This window comes from Triticum aestivum, chromosome 3D (assembly GCF_018294505.1).
Source record: "Triticum aestivum cultivar Chinese Spring chromosome 3D, IWGSC CS RefSeq v2.1, whole genome shotgun sequence".
In the NCBI taxonomy this organism is placed as follows: domain Eukaryota; kingdom Viridiplantae; phylum Streptophyta; class Magnoliopsida; order Poales; family Poaceae; genus Triticum; species Triticum aestivum.
Genome location: NC_057802.1, coordinates 109,729,075 through 109,734,803, shown reverse-complemented (window position 1 = coordinate 109,734,803; position 5,729 = coordinate 109,729,075).

Genomic DNA, 5,729 nt, shown 5'->3' with positions numbered 1-5,729 from the left:
CAAAACAAAAAGTCACTAGTATGCCTCTACTTGACTAGCTTGTTGAATCAAAGGTGGTTAAGTTTCCTAGCCATAGACATGAGTTGTCATTTGATTAACGGGATCACATCATTAGAGAATGATGTGATTGACTTGACCCATTCCGGTAGCTTAACACTTGATCATTTAGTATGTTGCTATTGCTTTCTTCATGACTTATACATGTTCCTATGACTATGAGATTATGCCACTCCCGAATACCGGAGGAACACTTTGTGTGCTACCAAATGTCACAACGTAACTGGGTGATTATAAAGGTGCTCTATAGGTGTCTCCGATGGTGTTTGTTGAGTTGGCATAGATCGAGATTAGGATTTGTCACTCCGATTGTCGGAGAGGTATCTCTGGGACCTCTCGGCAATGCACATCACTATAAGCCTTGCAAGCAATGTGTCTAATGAGTTAGTTGTGGGATGATGCATTACGGAACGAGTAAAGAGACTTGCCGGTAACGAGATTGAACTAGGTATTGAGATACTGACGATCGAATCTCGGGCAAGTAACATACCGATGACAAAGGGAACAATGTATGTTGTTATGCGTTTTGACCGATAAAGATCTTCGTAGAATATGTAGGAACCAATATGAGCATCCAGGTTCCGCTATTGGTTATTGACCGGAGATGAGTCTCGGTCATGTCTACATAGTTCTCGAACCTGTAGGGTCCGCACACTTAACGTTCGGTGAAGATTTGTATTATGAGTTATGTGATTTGATGACCGAAGTTTGTTCGAAGTCTCGGATGAGATCGGGGACATGAGGAGGAGTCTCGAAATGGTCGAGACGTGAAGATCGATATATTGGAAGGCTATATTCAGACATCGGAAAGGTTCCGAGTGCTTCGGGTATTTTTCGGAGTACCGGAGAGTTACGGGAATTCGTATTGGGCCTTAATGGGCCATACGGGAAAGGAGAGAAAGGCCTCAAGGGTGGTCGTGCCCCTTCCCCATGGACTGGTCCGAATTGGACTAGGGAAAGGGAGCGCCCCCTTCCTTCCTTCTCCTTCTCCTTTCCCTTTTTCCTATTCCATGTGGGAGGTGGAATCCTACTAGGACTAGGGAGTCCTAGTAGGACTCCACACTTTGGGCGCGCCCTATGAGGGCCGGCCTCCTCCTCCCTCCATCCTTTATATACGTGGCCAGGGGCACCCCATGGACACACAAGTTGATCATTGATCTCTTAGCCGTGTGCGGTGCCCCCCTCCACCATAGTCCACCTCGGTCATATCGTTGCAGTGCTTAGGCAAAGCCCTGCGCCGGTAGCTTCATCATCACCGTCATCACGCCGTCATGCTGACGAAGATCTCCCTCGACACTCTGCTAGATCGTGAGTTTGTGAGACGTCACCGAGCCGAACATGTGCAGATTGCGGAGGTGCCGTACATTCGGTGCTAGGATCGGTCGATCGTGAAGACGTACGACTACTACATCAACCGTGTTGTCATAACGCTTCCGCTTACGGTCTATGAGAGTACGTAGACAACACTCTCCCCTCTCGTTGCTATGCATCACCATGATCTTGCGTGTGCGTAGGAGTTTTTTGAAATTACTACGTTCCCCAACAGTGGCATCCGAGACAGGTTTATGCGTAGATGTTATATGCACGAGTAGAACACAAGTGAGTTGTGGGCGATAATAGTCATACTGCTTACCAGCATGTTATACTTTGATTCGGCGGTATTGTTGGATGAAGCGGCCCGGACCGACATTACACGTACGCTTACGCGAGACTGGTTCTACCGACGTGCTTTGCACACAGGTGGCTGGCGGGTGTCAGTTTCTCCCACTTTAGTTGAATCGAGTGTGACTACGTCCGGTCCTTGTTGAAGGTTAAAACAACACATACTTGACGAAAAATCGTTGTGGTTTTGATGCGTAGGTAAGAACGGTTCTTGCTCAGCCCGTAGCAGCCACGTAAAACTTGCAACAACAAAGTAGAGGACGTCTAACTTGTTTTTGCAGGGCATGTTGTGATGTGATATGGTCAAGACGTGATGAGATATAAATTGTACTATGAGATGATCATGTTTTGTTGAAGTTATCGGCAACTGGCAGGAGCCTTATGGTTGTCTCTTTATTGCATAAGATGCAAGTGCCATGTAATTGCTTTACTTTATCGCTATGCGATAGCAATAGTTGCAAAAGCAATAGCTGGTGTGACGACACGTTGATAAAAGATCAAGATGATGGAGATCATGGTGTCATGCCGGTAACAATGGAGATCATGACAGTACTTTGAGATCAAAAGCACAAGATGATGACGGCCATATCATGTCACATATTTTGATTGCATGTGATGTTTATCTTTTATACATCTTATTTTGCTTAGTTCGGCGGTAGCTTTATAAGATGATCCCTTACTAAAATTTCAATGTATAAGTGTTCTCCCTGAGTATGCACCGTTGCGACAGTTCTTCGTGCTGAGACACCACGTGATGATCGGGTGTGATAAGCTCTACGTTCACATACAACGGGTGCAAGCCAGTTTTGCACACGCGGAATACTCGGGTTAAACTTTACGAGCCTAGCATATGCAGATATGGCCTCGGAACACTGGAGACCGTAAAGTCGAGCGTGAATCATATAGTAGATGTGATCAACATAGTGATGTTCACCATTGAAAACTACTCCATCTCACGTGATGATTGGACATGGTTTAGTTGATTTGGATCATGTGATCATTTAGATGACTACAGGGATGTCTATCTAAGTGGGTGTTCTTAAGTAATATGATTAACTGAACTTTAATTTATCATGAACTTAGTCCTGATAGTATTTGCATAACTATGTTGTAGATCAAATAGCTCGCGTTTAGCTCCCCTGTTTTATTTTTGATATGTTCCTAGAGAAAAACTAAGTTGAAAGATGATAGTAGCAATGATGCGGACTAGGTCGGTGATCTGAGGATTATCCTCATTGCTGCACAGAAGAATTATGTCCTTGATGCACCGCTAAGTGACAGACCTATTGCAGGAGCAGATGCAGACGTTATGAACGTTTGACAAGCTCGGTATGATGACTACTTGATAGTTTAGTGCACCATGCTTTACGGCTTAGAACCGGGACTTCAAAAATGTTTTGAACGCCACGGAGCATATAAGACGTTCCAAGAGTTGAAATGGGTATTTCATACTCATGCCCATGTCGAGAGGTATGAGCCCTCTGACAGTACTTTGCCTACAAGATGGAGGAGAATAGCTCAACCAGTGAGCATGTGCTCAGATTGTCTGGGTACTACAATTGCTTGAATCAAGTGGGAGTTAATCTTCTAGATAAGATAGTAATTTACAAAGTTCTCTAGTCACTATCACCAAGTTACTAGAACTTCGTGATGAACTATAATATGCAAGGGGTGACGAAAGTAATTCCCGAGCTCTTCGTGATGCTGAAATCGGCGAAGGTAGAAATCAGGAAAGAGCATCAAATGTTGATGGTTTACAAGACCACTAGTTTCAAGAAAAGGGCAAAGGAATGGAAAGGGAACTTCAAGAAAGAATGACAAACAAGTTGTCACTCCTGTGAAGAAACCCAAAGCTAGACTCAAGCCTGAAACTGAGTGCTTCTACTGTAAAGGAAATGGTCACTGGAAGTGGAACTGCCCCTAGATACTTGGCGGATAAGAAGGATGGCAAAGTGAACAAAGGTATATTTGATATACATGTTATTGATGTGTACTTTACTAGTGTTTATAGCAACCCCTCGATATTTGATACTAGTTTAGTTGCTAAGAGTAGTAACTCGAAACAAGAGTTGCAAAATAAACAGAGACTAGTTAAGAGCGAGGTGACGATGTGTGTTGGAAATGATTCCAAGGATGATAAGATCACCATCGCACACTCCCTTTACCTTCGGGATTAGTGTTGAACCTAAAATAAATGTTATTTGATGTTTGCGTTGAGCATGAATATGATTAGATCATGTTTATTGCAATACGGTTATTCATTTAAGTCAAAGAATAATTGTTGTTCTGTTTACATGAATAAAACCTTCTATGGTCATACACTCAAAATAAATGGCTTATTGAATCTTGATCGTGTTGATACACATATTCATAATATTGATGCCAAAAGATGCAAAGTTAATAATGACAGTGCAACTTATTTGTGGCACTGCCGTTTAGGTCATATTGGTGTAAAGCGCATGAAGAAACTCCATGCCGATGGACTTTTGGAATCACTTGATTATGAATCATTTGATGCTTGCGAACCATGCCTCATGGGCAAGATGACTAAGACTCCATTCTCCGGAACAATGGAGCGAGCCACTGACTTATTGTAAATAATACATACCGATGTATGCGGTCCAATGAGTGTTGAGGCTCACGGCGGGTATCGTTGTTTTCTGACCTTCACAGATGATTTGAGCAGATATGTGTATATATTCTTGAAGAAACACAAGTCTGAAACACTTGAGAAGTTCAAAGATTTTCAGAGTGAAGTAGAGAATCATCGTAAAAAGAAAATAAAGTTTCTACAATCTGATCGTAGAGGCAAATATTTGATTTACGAGTTTGGACTTCAATTAAAACAATGTGGAATAGTTTCACAAACTCATGCCACCTGGAACACCACAGCATAATGGTGTGTCCGAACGTCATAACCGTACTTTATTGGATATAGTGCAATCTATGATGTCTCTTACCGATTTACCACTATCGTTTTGGGGTTATGCATTAGAGACAGATGCATTCACGTTAAATAGGGCACCATCTAAATCCGTTGAGACGACACCTTATGAACAGTGGTTTGGCAAGGAACCCAAGTTGTCGTTTCTTAAAGTTTGAGGTTGCGATGCTTATGTGAAAAAGCTTCAACCTGATAAGCTCGAACCCAAATCGGAGAAATGTGTCTTCATAGGATACCCAAAAGAGACTGTTGGGTACACCTTCTATCACAGATCTGAAGGCAAGATCTTTGTTGCTAAGAATGGATCCTTTCTGGAGAAGGAGTTTCTCTCGAAAGAATTGAGTGGGAGGAAGGTGGATGCTACCTCTTGAGCAGTGTGTTGGTTTTCCCTTGAAGAGGAAAGGGTGATGCAGTAAAGTAGCGTAAGTATTTCCCTCAGTTTTTGAGAACCAAGGTATCAATCCAGTAGGAAATCTTGCTCAAGTCCCACGCACCTACACAAACAAATAAGAACCTCGCAACCAACGCGATAAAGGGGTTGTCAGTCCCTTCATGGTCACTTACGAGAGTGAGATCTGATAGATATGATAAGATAATATTTTTGGTACTTTTATGATAAAGAGAAATAAAGATGCAAAGTAAATAAACGGCAACAAAAATAGCTAAGTGTTGGAAGATTAATATGATTGAAAATAGACCCGGGGCCCATAGGTTTCACTAGTGGCTTCTCTCAAGAGCATAAGTATTACGGTGGGTAAACGAATTACTGTCGAGCAACCTGATAGAATTGAGCATAGTTATGACGATATCTAGGTATGATCATGTATATAGGCATCACGTCCGCGACAAGTATACCGAAACGATTCTACATCTACTACTATTACTCCACACATCGACCGCTATCCAGCATGCATCCAGAGTATTAAGTTCATAAGAACAGAGTAATGCTTTAAGTAAGATGACATGATGTAGAGGGATAAACTCATGCAATATGATATAAACCCAATCTGTTTATCCTCGATGGCAACAATACAATACGTGTCGTTTCCCTTACTGTCACTGGGAT